Here is a 15215-nt window from a genome sequence, read left to right as displayed (position 1 = left end):
GTGGGTTACATCAACGGATGATGAAAAGTGCATTGAACGCCACTGTTTGCAGTCATAGCTGAGGGGAAAATACTACTTTTACTAGGGCTGTGAAATTAATCGGAATTCAATTGCGATTTCAATTATTACACTCCACAATTAAAAAAATCAGCATAATTCTAGATAAAAATAGAAGATTATTAACTCATTTGCTCCCAAAAACGTATAAATATGTTCTATTTTAAATATTACCATGCTCCCAGTTTTTATTTTATTTTATTTATTTATTATTTTTATGCTAGAGCATACAGAAGGCTTTGATGCAACCTCATAATTGAAGAGAATGCTTGAAGCAATGGTAGTTATTACAAAAATGGCCAGCAGGTGGCAGCAAAGTATAAGAGATTAACCATGGCCATGCTACAAAAAGCTATTTTACCCACTGTTTTAAACCGATTTGTGAATAATGATGAAACTTAAGCTATACTCTAATGCTAATTAGTGCAAAACGGAAATGAAAGAAGAGACGCTAACTTTTCTTTTGGTAGGTTCCATATTTCTATAGCAATAGAACGCAATATTCAGTGGGCCTTGCAAAATCAGTTAAAATCAAGTTAACACCGCCGTGTGCGAAGGGGGTTGCTTCAGTGAAAATGGCTGGGAGTGAATGAGTTAAAGGGATAATTGACTCACTGAGCCATTTTCAGCAGTAAAAAGTTAATATTTTGTCCAGTATGAATTTGTTAACTTCATTATTTTTCTTGTACAATTAATACCTTTTAAAAACGAAATATTCCATTTGCTGTTGATTGATGATGACATCATCTGTGCTGGGGAAGTAGGTAATGACCAATCATTGCTCACCTGTTTTCTGGGTTCTGTCAGCAAACTGAGCCATGATTGGTCGTTAACTACATCCTCAGCACAGGTGATGTCATATTCAGTCGACAGCAAGTAAAAAAAAATAGTTTTTAAAGGTATAATTTATACTGTTCATGAAAAATAATTAAGTTATCACATTCATTCTGGACAAAATATTAGTATTTAACTGCTGAAAATGGCTCAATGAGTCAAGTATGCCCTTTAATATGAATATTGAGTTGTTTAAATTTATACATTTGCACCTTTTTTATTGTAAAATGGCAAATTTAATAAATCTTGTTTGGTCCAAAAGGAACTTGCATAATTATAGTGTTTCAAGAAATGTTTTTGTCTGAATATTTTTTTTTACTTATTTAAACATTTTCTTGTTTTGTACCAAAAAACAAATAATGTCCTAATCGTGATTAACATTTTCTTATTTTTTTCTTACTTTTCCCACAGTTTCCTCTCATTGGACATCAACTATTTAGTTTTGTCATTAATCCAGCCAATGTATGTTAATTTTGCACCACACTTTTACATGGCCTTGATTTGAAACGATTTTGGATCCTGAATAGTTGATAGAAATCAGTTAGCAGCGGCTTTTAATATTTCAACATTCAACTCCTGTGGCAAATCCTATATTGGAAAATTGCATTTGTGATTGTCATCATCACGGGTGGCGTATCTCAGTGCGGGATATATCACTTTATATCCGACAGGGTGAGGTAAACCTGCGCAAGATAATGAGATCCAACACAAGAACTGAAAATAAAGTGTCTTACAAAGTTAACAATGCTTTATCGGCGGCATAAGAGAAGTACAGTATTCACGTCACAAAATGTAGTCGCTCATTTCACAACAAGCCGCAGTTGGACACATATAATTAGTCAATAATCCCAAAGAGAGAGGCTGCAAGCTGTTTACTGTCACTCAGCTGAAGTTTACTGTCAGACTAAAGAATTGTAAAATAACCTTGGAATAGGCATGAAATTCACTCACACCATTTTTTTTTTTTTAATTAGCGGCGACCCTACGTGAATCGTGCAGATCTCATTCCCAATGTGCACGCGCATCATGGGAGGCTTAAAAAAAAAAAGTGCGTTACTATTTTTTTTTCTCTGGGAAGGTATTAGAATATTACATAAAGTGCAGTGAAAAGTTTCTAAGTGGTTCTTTTCTGCCACCCGGGTTTAATTGGATTTTGTGAATTTTCGTCACTGTATTGTTTTCCTTTTAGTCATTGACGAAATTGTCAGTCAATTTTAGTTATTGTCATCGTCTCAATGATTGGCTTCTATTTTAGTTTTCGTTTCATTTTCGTCTGAAAAATGTTTTGGGTGACAAAATTTTTCCGGCGACGAAATTATCACTGATTCGGCGAGTGATGATTTCAATAGTCTTAATTTCTGGTATATTAAAGTTACTACGGATATTTGTTGACATAATCTTGGGTCTCACTGGGCAACAAAGGCTTGTGAGTGAACGTAGACTTTTTTTCTTCATGGTTTGTAAAGGTTGCAAAGATGTTCTCGAGCATTTTACATTTATATTTAACTCCATAAAACTTGTTCTGTTGCGCATCTCATTTGTTATTTAGCATAATGTGACCATGTATTTTTTATTGTACATTGATATGGTCTTTTAAATATGAGCTGAGAGATTCTTAATTTGAATTTTGGTATACAAAGAAAAAAAAAAAACTGAGTTACGATTCAAACCCAGAACTTCTCAGCTGTAAGGCAGACATGCTAAACGCTAGCTCACCGTCCTGTCACATGGCAACATAATATCTAAAAATGAATATCAGCAATGAATATCAATCCAATCTCAGAGATTTGACCTTTAGACGGTGCTCACCGATTAAAGCGTGATGGCAAGTCGCATCACGTCAGACGGTAAAAAACAATTGCTACAAAGAGCCATTTAACTGCTGCGTACCGTGATGGTTCCTCACAGGTTTGTCATCACAGGTGACACCATGACATTACACGCGGCCATTTGGCACATTATCATCACCGCTATTGATTGTGGCCGGCTTAAGTTCCTAACCTTGCAGAATATTTAAGTCTGCTAACCAATGCCAATGACAAGCACTTGAACGGCATAATTAAATCAAATGTTAAGAATTCAATTGTTTTCGACCAATTTTTGGCTTCAGTTCAGTGGACATTGTGCTGCTCCATCTTGTCTGTGTGCCTTGGCCACCTGGGGGCAGTATAATACAGCCATAGGGCTTATATGCAAACAGGTTAACGCAATATGACATTTGAAAACCAATGGATCGCCATTTTAGAATATATGCTGATTAATAAAGAAAAAAAAATCGAATTTACCAAATAATTTGACATTTATCTAGGTACCAGCTGCCAAACTCATTTACTGTTACCAGCTATCCACTCGTTGCTAATGCTAACAGCTAACAGCTAGCCACTAATGTCTGAGTTTTTTGCCGTACCATAAAATGACGGCGTAATTAACTAGCGGTTTCTTAGCATCCTAAATTAGCGATTAAATATGAGTTCTGGATTGCATTGTGTTGATGTTGGTCGCAACTATGCAATGTCAATAAAAACTACGATAAATGAATAAAAAATATTGAAAAAAGAAGCCAAGCTAGCCATCACATCACGATGCGGGCCAACTTAAAAGTAAAAGTCTACTAACGCTATTTGTATTGCTGTCAATGTATTTTTTCAACATGGCCCTGGTTGTTCTCTTATACTATGCTGCCACCTGTTGGCCGTTTTTGTAATAACTACCATTTCTTCAACCGTTCTCTGCAAATAAGAGGCTGCGTCAAACCCTTCTATATGCTCTAGCATAGAAAAACCCCCATAAAAAAACGTATACATATGTCTATGGGACAGTTAAAACATTTAAAATAGAAAATATTGATTTGTTTTTGGGAGCAAATGAGTTTTAAGAACATGCTTGACTACGATTAGATATGCAGCAGAGCCCGCCCACATTTTATTAGCAAAAATGGCCAACGATCAGATTAATGTAATCGCAGCTGCCAAAATTGTGATAACAATTCAAATTCGATTAACTGTCCAACCCTTGTCTGCAGGTGTTTTTCTTTTCTTTTCAAGTCATCCTGATGCATTACGGTGCTTCCTCTGGGTGTCAGCACAGAGCACGTGTTCATTAATCCAGAGCCCGGAGGGGCCTCACTCCCCACTGATGTGATTGTTAGCCGCTGATAAAAACGGCGTCTTCAAGTTGGACGGACGCTGCAGGTATCCGCAGCCAAGAAGATGTTTTTGTGCGTTTGCTGAGACAAATGGCTGCGTTTCACCTTGATGATGCTGGCTTCAGGTTTACGCTGACCCTGCCTTGCCCAGCCCGCCCCTCTAGAAATTATTCAAAGAAGCACCATTTTATTTTGCTCCTCAAAGCACATGCACACGGTCTCTTTTTCATGAATCATTCGTGCTTTGGGAATGCGTGCATGCATCACGTCAGCGTCGTCTGCACTCAGTTTTGCCCCAAAGTGCATATCAAGGTCTACCTTCAATTTCATGTTCACTGCTTGATTTGCTTCCGCCTCTGCGCACACGCACACACTCACAACTTGCACGCTTATGCTTCAATTAATTAATCAAAGCCACAAAGCGGGCGCAGAACCCTATTTGACAAGTTTGCATGTGATTAATTAGTTTAATAACGATTGCGGGGTGGTCGGAGGTAACTCTGTGATTAGGTTGTGAAAACAAATTTATGCATTATTTTGATTGGGAAACTTGTGAGTTTGAAAGTCACATCAGGAGATGACTCCATTAACGCTTGATGAGTGCTTTGCTGCCATGCTGGATTTACATTTCAGTGCCCAATTCCACTTTAATGACTGTATGTCATTTTTTTGACACGTGTGCATTTCAGTGGACACTTATATATAACAGTAAAATCATTTTTGTTGTGGAGGGTATTATCTAGAGTAGACCCACCCACAATGGGTGAAATCTGCAATATAGAGACCATATCAACAATAATATATATTGATGTTTTCATATTTTAAATAGTTTTACCCCTCCCACTTGCTTTAAACTAGGGTTTTTTAACTTTTTTCAGTTTGCATACTTTTGTTTTGGAAAAAAAACGTTAAACTAATAGAAATATTGCAGAATTTTTTTTAGTCATTGATACAGTCATTTCATAATAAGTCATAAAATTGAAATAAAAATGTGTGATTTTGATTTGTGTTGAGGTCATTTCTCTGCCACTAGATGGCATAATTGCATTTGTAAGACTTTGGTGACAGCCCAGTGCATTTTTCTTTTCATATCTATCTATTCTATCTAAGATATCTAATCTTTAACATGAAGTAACCTGTGAAATTCTACACATTTTTTAAATTGTAAAATATAACTTGGCCCCAGTCTCCACAAATATATGCATTATTATTAAATGTATTATTGCTAATTTTTGTCTCGGACGTGTCTGCTGTGTTGGGACTGGAATTCCCCCAGTACAGACTTTCCAAGTACGGGGCGGTCAATAATATCATAGCACGTTAAAAAAATTAGTGGCGTTAAAGAAACTTTAAATTAACTCAAAATGATCGCACTAATTTTGACACCCTTACTTTAAACACACCTAAATGTATTAAAATTTAAAACTCACCGAACCATATTAAAACACACTTTTTAGAGCTTATGCCTGCTTTGTGACTCCTGTGAACTTTACTGTCACATTGGCACCCAAGACAAGATAATTGAGCATTATATGTATATTTTAAACACTCAAATATTATACAAAACTATATTGAAATGAAAGTCGGCTAGCTTAATGCTAACATAAACTGTGGAATCCCATAGATGGGCTAATGTAAATTAGCATAAATGTTACAGGAATTATAAAACCGACGAAATAGAACTTGAAAGAACTTCTGCTTTTCATGGAGCGGCAACACATACAAACATCATACAACAAAACTCGACAGAGATTAGTTAGGGACCTTCTCTTCATCTTTCTTCTTAATGACACTGCATCTCTTCCAGGAGACCTCAATGCTGCCTGACATGTTGTGGCACAATGTGGTACTACACTGAAGTGACTCCCAGTGTGTGATTTGCTCTGGGCTGGCACGCGCAATTTTGACATGCCAAAAATAACAATTGCAGTGGAGAAAAAAAACAAACAATTTTTCATATGCTACATCGGGGCGACCTAAAGTGCCACACAAAGGGTGCGGCGGAATCGATGATGATGATGGAAAGCTTCCAAACACTCAGTGACACATTAGAAAAAAAACACGCGCACACAAAAGTTCACTCAATAGCTTTTCTCGCCGCAAAATCCTTTAAAATGACAGGCTGCATTTGCTTTGAAAAGAAAAAAAGTTATAGTCCAAATGAGTGTTCATAGAGGAGGAAATGAATATCCAAGGTTATTGAGATATGATGACAAATTGTAAATCCAAACCTTTGTTGGCGGACAACATGACAAGACGCATTAGCCTGATGAATGATAATTGGCCTGATCGGGAGTCTTCATCAACAGGGATGTGACACGAATAAGCCTTATTTAAATACCGTAACATAAAAATGTATTGAACACAATTTTAAGCTTTGGTTTGCAGTGGAACCTCCAAAGTTGAACCAAGTCCAAGTTGTTCTAAATTCAAAATGATTAAATGATGATAGTGAAAGTGAAACTATTACTGTCTGACAATATTTTTTTTAACATTCATAATTGCCAAATTTGCCACAATTGTACAATTAAATGTCATTCTAAGGAAAAGTACTCTTGGCATGTGCCACATATCTTGAGGTTTTCCATACAGCGCTTCTCTGGTCATTTTCATGCTAATAGTTAGCCATCATGTTATCAACAACAAACTATTTACGTTAACATCTGTTGGGAAAAAGTCCTTATTGCATATAAATTGATATTTAATAATTCAGTGTATTGGTCATATTGCACTGAGCAGCCACCTGCTTTCCCCATTTCCTATTTTGGGATTATTATTTGAGCTGCACCGATTCCACCTTTTTGACGACAAAGTACTTCCGTTTGAGTACTCGCCAATACCAATTCCCGATACGTAAAAATACCATTACATCAAAACACAAACTTTTCTTTAATAACTTTCACTCAAATGAATAACCTTTTAGAGTCTCAACAGTCCTGCCACGCATTTCACTTGAATGCAGCCTGTAACGCAAGACATTGCATTTATGTACTGTTTTAGTCTGAACACTAGGGGGCACTATGCAAAAGGACTACACAGATTAGAGATGAAGAAGAATGTAGAGAATGTAAACGAGTAAGAATATGTTTCCTCTGCGTTAACTACAAAATAAAGTGAGGATTGAGAGGTCTGATTTGGCATCACGCACAACCCACGTTCAACTTCCAAGTTTCCGTTTGACTTCAGAGGCATATTTTGACAGATCACTTTGGTTGAACGCCAAATTGTTCCACTTCATGTTAATAAATAATGAAAACATTGGATTGTACATCTGTGCAATATTAATACTCTAAATGCGAGTTTATGTGTCAAGTGCACTTTCCAGTGATTTGTTATTCCTGAAAGTGTCTGTTTTGTCAGCTCGCCGTGTTCAAGCGCTTTGATTTGTGCAATTATGATTGGTATACACCACGATAAAGGTTATTACGTTTCCTTAATCCATCCGCCAGGGAGATTAGTTTTTCATTTAGCTTTTTCTTTGTAACTTCCTCTTTCTTTTTTTTTTTCTTTTTTTTTACACATTTTAAAATAAAACAACCTGGACTTTTAATGAGTTGGAGTTCTCCTGTATTATGCTCCCATTAAATTTGGATGAAACTCTGCACACACTAACAGATTAAACGCATCTGCGTTGATATGATTTGATTTGCACGAAATGTCAAACCAAGTTTAAACTGACATGTAAAAGGATTACGAATCACAAATTCGGTTCACTTATTAAAAAGTTCTTTCCCTTGACAATTGGACCCTCAAGAGCCTTGTTTTCGTCGTTTGGCTGCAGACTGATGCAATTGCGTGCTTCTCTGCAGTTGCATTCATGTAATTAGCCAAATGAAAGGCCACGGTGAAAGTAACAAAATAAATTAGGAGAAAAAAGTAGGTCAGCGTTTCTCAAAACAATTGCAACCCCCCCCGCCCCACCTCTCTGAAATATAAAGTAATGTCACCACCACCACCACCCTGTGAACTCAAGTACTAAAACATTTGGAAGCGCCAAATGTGATCTTCATAAAACAGTCTGGACTAAATGAGATTACACTTCATTGTTGCGCAATTTTTTATTTTATTTTTTATTTTTTTAAGAGTCAAGCCAGTTTTCTCTTTACATAATGCAAATACGTGAGCCAGAAAAACACAAATCAAATCCATTTGGCTGCAGCTCAGAGTCTCTTCGAAGTCTCTGCGAAGAGTTTTGACTGAGTTCTATTGAATGTCTCCAAAATGCTAAGCAGTTTGTACCTAGAAATAGAAATAATCCCTCGTAATGCTGCTGTCAGGAAAGTCACAATACTGAGTTGCATCATCATCTTGATCAGGAGAAACCAGTTACCAGTGTATACTACTATATTGTGTTTTATACCTTCTGTAAAGTACAGATAATGGTCAACAATTGTACACCTTACATACACTATTTGTAGTCTTTAGTAAATTAGCTAATTAGTCAAGAGAGTGACACATACTGCTTGGCCAATGGCGGGTAAAGATTTTTTTATTTAATTTTTTTACCGTGATTACTAGGAGAGGCTGCATTTAGAGCCCCGACAGGCTTCAAAACCGTTTGCATTTCTCCCGTAGAAAATGTGCTATGTGCTGAGTTGTTTAACACATCTAGATGTCAATACATTCATTCATTAGACAATTCAAAACAAAGGAGCTGACCTTGGCGTTCTAATACTTTTGAAGCAGACTGTATGTGGCCTAGAGATACAATCATGGATAGTGTCCCGCTTGTTCGATGCAAACACTGTTGGCTAATGGTAATCAGTGTGTCCAAAAAAGAGAAGAAAACAAAACAATGCAGCTCTGCTTAGCTTGTGACTTTTATAGTGCTTCCGGATCTTCGCCCAGCCTAGTCTCCAAGTCTCTGGTGAAACTCGGTATTTCACCGATTATTATGTAAATTAGCCAGTTACCCCAATTTTCTTTTTTAATGGAACGGAATGGGCTACTATTTAAATAGTGTTTTTTTAAGGTAGACTGCCCAGGCTCTCACTTCTGCCTGACAACTGTCTCAGCCAATCAGGGCTGACTGTCATCTTTTCACTTTGTTTCTGTGTGTGTACGCAAAGCTATCTCAAAAATGTCTCGACTACTACTGGTACAAGTACTACTCTTGGACAAATGATTTGGTACGCCCCAGGAAATGCCCAGACACGAACAGGAAGTGACCTGATTTAAACAGGAAGTGACATGTTTCAACAGGAAGTGACCCGGAAATGGTCCAATCACAACAGGGAATGACTGATCATCTTCTTTTCAGCTGACACATTCAAACTACGGTGACTATGAAAGCTAAAAGCTTCCTTCAAGCTGTTCCCGCTACATCAATCGGTTTGTATTACTAGCGCTGGGTGCCGTGATAGATATGACCTGGAAGAACGTGCGACGTTATGGTGAAATGTCCTATTGAATGAGTCTGCCTTCAAATCTCTTCTTGCTTTTGCCCCATTTTCTACAAAGCCACTCAAAGATAGTCGAGCATTGTGTCCATTAAACCTAATTCCTTGTCATTTGTCCCAAAGCTTCTTTTAAGGGCAGCGCAATCACATTGTTTAATGGCAGACAGCGGATTTTATTGTCTGTTATTGTTTTTGCAATGGAGCTGTACTTGAAGAAAAACCTTCTTACATTGGGACCATTTCATTAATTTGACCCCCTGCTCCATCCACATAATGGACTGAATTGATTGCTGAAAGCTCTCAAGCTCAAAACCTCTGCGCTCAGGAATCATGAGGATGAGCAAACGTACGCATCTCTTGGGACACGCGGGCTTCATTTGATGAAAACCCGCCTCACCGTTGTATGTCTTCACCCCGCAAAAGTATAAACAATCAATTTGGTCCAATTAGCCTGCCTTCGATCACGCTATTTTTCTTAAGGGATGTTTGTTTTGCGAAGGGCTGTTTAGACGGCGTGGTTCGATTCTCTATCGAGGTTGAATGAAATTGATGCAATAGAGTTGATCGGGAATGTCGTGCCACTTCCTGTGATGTTTTTCCTGTGTGGAAAAATGATGCTAATTAGCTAGTTTACTCATGCTAGCCAGCGGTTGTCAAAATTATTTGCTATTCCTCGCAACTTCACGACTTGAGCAACAAAAGCGCTAAGAGGCAAGTGAAAAGGTAACACGGCGAGGCGAGCGATGATTCTCTGCCAGCCTGTAGCGTCTGATAATGGACATAAATGCGTTATGGCTCTCCGGGGATCTGCATTATTTAGATAACTTCGGGTTTTGGGGGGGATTTCCTGGTTTAAAAACCTTCTCAGTGTTCCTATTCGGAGCAGCAACGATGGGGAGTTGATGACAGGTCTGAGAATAAGTTAAATTGGGAGCGTTCCTAGAGTGCCTTTATTACCTAAGGAAATTAAGATCTTCCTCACTTGGTCGAGCAGAAAACTCTAAAATGGGGTACACACATAAAATGACCTAATTTGGTTCACTAATTCTAAGCAAAATCAGCAAAGGCCAGATTATTGGATGGATTGGACTATCCTGTGGGGTTTTGAAACAGATTTGTCCTCTCACATCTGATGGGAAAATAATCAGACAACAATCTGAAATGTTAAATCGGCCCAACATTGCTTTGGGACTACAAACGTAAGGTGTGACATAATATCTGCTCAAAACGTGCGACGTGTATCCGGTTTTATCAAATAAGCGTTTTCCTTTTTTCGACACGCTTCAAAAATCCGCCCCCTCTAAGCGTAAAAACTTTTTGGGGCCCTTTTTTTTTCGAATTTCTGGCGTTTCCATTCAGTTTTATTTTCACATTTCTTGAAAATTTGAATAAAAATGAGTGGATGGAAACCCAACTATTGTCAAGAAATGTTTAAGGTTGACTTCTACTTTAAAATGTTTCAACTTATTTATAAAAATAATAATAATAATACAATTTAGAATAAATAAATAATAATAATAACCAAAATAAAAAATAAAAAAAAATAAAAAAAATAAAAAATAAAATCAATTAAAAAAATAAAAAGAGAGAGCAAAAATGATATGTCAAATCTGTAAAATTACCGAATGAACAATACTGAGCTCTCTCTCTCTCGAAAAAAAAAGTTTCAACTTTTTGAAGAAGCCTATATACCGTGTTATCATCCTTCTTATTCTTCAAGAAAACAGTGCTTTTGCTAGCTAATTCTTCCTAAGTGGACCTGGTAATAATGTATGTTAGCTCAGATTCTTATAGGAGCAAAAAAAAAAAAAAAAAAAGTCTTCTCTTGGTCCCTGTGTGGTTTCTAGCTTGACTGCATCTCGAACCTGCTTTGAAAGATGGAGATGCCTGTTTGAATCTAGTCATGTTTAATTCAATCCACTATCTACCGGCTTAACTCAACGTGAAGTCATCTGACAAGCGAGGCCAGTTCGGTTTGATTGGAGCTTTACGACGTTTGTGCGTTGACACCTTCAGAATTAGTCGTTGTCTGTTTTTTTTTTTTAAAGGAGCGAACAAGCTGAAGGTTTCTCCCCAGGGGAATCTCGCTTGGAATGTTTATTCTGTGCCGTCATTCGTATACAGTACTGTACAAAAAAGCTCATGAATATTCATGAGAATGTAAATCCCGTGAACTTTTGCAGACGCCACCAAAGGTAAATAAGTAACGATTGTATGTTTTGATGGCAAAGAAGCTTGGCATCAATCACTCATATCAACACAGGTGGGGGTGCGAGTGGGCGTCCCCTGGAAATTAATTTAGAACCTTGAGTTGTTGCCTCCGGTTTTGGTTGGAAAACAGTGTGGCATCCGCTTGAAAGCGGAGGCATTGCTCACAACATCTTTCTTGCTTGCCATCCTCGGAGAAAAAGGGGCAAAGCACAATCTGAAGGTGCTCTCCCTTATTTTGTTCTCGACTGGCCAATTAGCGAGAATTGTGATTTGAAGGGGGTCCTTTAATGAAGCTTTACAAGGGGCTGAATTAACAACAGTTTCCATTTGAAATGAGTTATGAGAAAAAGTGCACCAAGATTTTATTAATAGCAGTATGCACAATATGATTCATCGCTAAATTGCTTGCCGTGTAGGCAAAAGTAACGTTGCTATGCATCTCACGTCCCACTGAAAGCACTTTACAAATTCGAGCATTTCTGTTTTGAAAGAAAACAAAAACAAAAATGGATTGATGTTGGATTTATTAAATTTTTTTCCCCAAACATTTGATTTGGTCCAGCAGTCATTGTGTTGCAGTGCAAGCGCTGCCTCCATGCTGGGATGTTTATGTAAGACGGCTCGGATGAGCGGCTGCGACATGCTTGTTGCCATGGAGGCTTTCTGCCCGCGGGGGTCAAAGTGCACATGACTTTGACAGGCCTTTAATGTTTTTCTGTACGCGTGTGTGTGTGTGCGCGGATTCCTCAATGGAATTGTGATGCAAGTGAGAAAAGCTGGCAAAGAAAGAGAAAAGAAGCAGACCAGAATAGAAGATTTGGATAAACGGATGACTTAAAACCAACTCCTCGGAGGGTGCATGTGGAGCCCATCTGAAGAAATGATTGGTTGACTTTCCCGGGGCAAAAGCTCCCTTTGCGCACATCAATAAAACATAAACATGAATAAATGCACTGCTTTTGCCCTCGCCGGGTTCTTACTTAATTTCATGTTTGCAAGTGAGCAACGAGATGCATGGAAATGCTATTTGCCTCCAAGCCTTTGGAATTATACCGGAAGCCATTTTGGGTTATTTGTTTCCCCCCCCCCTCTTATTTAAATAAAAAGCCAAGCCGTCTCAAAAACACGTAGCATTTTGCCACTAATTTGGCTTCATTTGTCGTGTTATTTCGTCCCACTCGTGATGTGCCCCACTTCCATTTGCATATATATTAGAACTCCCTATTGACTGCATCCACAGTTACGGAGCCTATCAATAACAGTGAAGTGAAGACGTGGGAACAGTCTCCGGCGATGTACTCTTGATGGATCCACTCAGGGACAAATCATGCAAACAGTCATCTGCCTCACTAGTCTGTCGGTCTCCGAGGTAGATCTTTGCTGACCCGACTCCAAGGGTCGCCTCTTGTTAATGAGGCAGAAGCACAAACATGAAGGCAGAGAGAAGGGCTGAATGATTTTGAAAAATAATCTAAGTATGGCTTTTTTACCCCTCAATATTGCGATTGCGATTTAATATGCGATTACTGTATTTATTTTCCCGCTTGCCATGTATTTTATTTTTACGCGCACTAGCAATAAATTCAACATCAGACTTATTTTACATCAAAGTTTTGGTCTCATACAGTAGGTTAGGCTTACATTCAAATAAAGGCAAATGAACCATAAATTAACATTTACTCCCAGCCATTTTCACTGAAGCAACCCCCTTCGCTCCTGGCTGTTTTTTTTGACTGATTTTGCAAAGCCCACAGACTATTGTGTTTTATTTCTATAAAACATGGAACCTACCAAAAGAAAGATTAGAGTCTCTTTATATCTATATATTTGTATCTGTTTACGTTTTGCATGAATTAGCGTTCGAATATAGCAAAGTTTCATCATTATTCACAAACCTTACTTTGCTGCCACCTGCTGGCCGTTTTTTGGTAATAACTATCATTAGGTCAGAAGCTGCATCAAAGCCTTCTGTATGCTCTAGCATTAAAAAACAACAACATAAAAAACGTACAAATACGTTTTTGGGAGTGCAGGACAAATTATTTAAAAAATTATTTATACGTTTTTCTTGTTTGAAAGAGTTAACTACTTCAATTACAGTTGTTAACGTATTCACTGCCAGCCCGTTTCAAATGGACCTTTGACGTCAATAGCCGTCAGAGGCAGTGAGTGCGTTCACTATAGCAACTTTACAAAATTCCACCAGACAAGTGTGGTTGAAAGGTAATAAATCAGATTACTAACAATGCAAATAAGTCTGTGGCTTTATCACTTCAACGTTTCTTGTTTTGTGTAAACAAGTGGACTGTACTTCTTAGGCATTCAACTCATCAACACACTATGTAAATAATAAAATAAAATAAATGTACCATACCTATTTACTCATGGTTCTGCATCATCTGCAGATTTATATATTTGCAGATTTTTTTATTAACAATATTTAACAAATATTTGGGTCATTTTGGGAGAGCCAACCCCTGATGTTCGTGTTAATTGGCAATTTATTTTTAAAGCATTTTTAAAGTTTTTTTTATTATTAAAAAAATGAAGCAGATTATTTTTTTATATTAAATACTGTAACTTTTTTTTTTTTGGGGGGGGGGGGGGGTAATTTAATTTTTTTAGGTTTATCAGTGTTTTTTTTAAAGATTTTTCGGAGGGTAAAATTGTTTTTTGTAAATTATTTTTTTCCCAGCAAATTTCAATGGCCGTTTAATATATTCAGACTTTTGCAACTTTCGGCCTTTTTCCCCTGTGAATAGCGGACAGAGGTCCACTGTATATAAACAATGAAACCTAACAACCAAAATGCTTTTTGTTTCTCAAAATTGCAGCTTTTTCTATTTGAAAATTGCATTTTGCTACATTGTAATGTCAATTAGAATTTGATTAACTGTTCAGGCCAAGTGAGTAAAGACAATAAGCTATTTCTACTTTTTCCAACCAACTTCGCACTACTTTCCATCAAATCCTCATAATCAAAGCTATAAACGCAACCGTTTACCGTCATTTAATTTGTTGGCACTCCTTCGCTTCTCTCAGATCAAATCAATTCCGCGTTTAACTTTGGCTGTTCGCGGCAGGGAGACAAACGATCAACAGATCTTTCCTCTTTGTATCGCTTTTCTCAAAGCGGGCATTTAGGCCTGACATCACAGCCGTTTAAGGAAGTCTTTACACCAAATTGATTCTGACTCGGGCCTTCGGACCTGCCAGACGTGATGCATTTAGTTATGCAAATGCTTATCTCTCTCTGTGATTGGTTAATTAACCCTTAATGCGGCCAGTCCCGGCCGAGCGCACGGGCTGTGTTTGAAGGCGGGTCAATTGGGTTTTTAACGTCTTCAAAGGCGTCTTAAAGACACGTCTTTTGTTCTGCCGAATGCGCGGCGGCTTTTTTTCAGCTTTAATGAGTCGTTCGGCAGGTCCCGCAAGGTTAATGTGTTTAAACTAACTGTAATTGAGCTTGTGACCCATCTTCCTGGCTTTATGAAATTTAGTCCTGATATGCCATGTTTCTCCTCCTTGATTGTTATTCCAGCTCGCTCCTTCCCTCCGGCCTCTTTGTT

The 15215-nt window shown here is 37.8% G+C and overlaps 1 protein-coding gene across 3 annotated transcripts in view; it reads left to right on the top strand.

The window, feature by feature from the left end:
* sorcs3b (sortilin related VPS10 domain containing receptor 3b) overlaps nt 1-15215 on the top strand; it is a 67488-nt gene that overhangs the window by 7695 nt on the left and 44578 nt on the right. The window contains exon 1 of one of the 3 annotated variants that reach the window (XM_077581527.1): nt 9272-9315. The exons of the other annotated variants lie outside the window; for them this stretch is intronic. The gene's annotated coding sequence lies outside the window, so the exon portion shown is untranslated. Of the gene's footprint in view, nt 1-9271; nt 9316-15215 lie in introns of those variants that run through there. 3 annotated transcript variants of the gene reach the window in all.

Source organism: Vanacampus margaritifer, chromosome 12 (assembly GCF_051991255.1).
Source record: "Vanacampus margaritifer isolate UIUO_Vmar chromosome 12, RoL_Vmar_1.0, whole genome shotgun sequence".
Classification (NCBI taxonomy): domain Eukaryota; kingdom Metazoa; phylum Chordata; class Actinopteri; order Syngnathiformes; family Syngnathidae; genus Vanacampus; species Vanacampus margaritifer.
The sequence above is the reverse complement of the archived record's forward strand: the minus strand, read 5'-3'. Positions and strand labels throughout refer to the sequence as shown.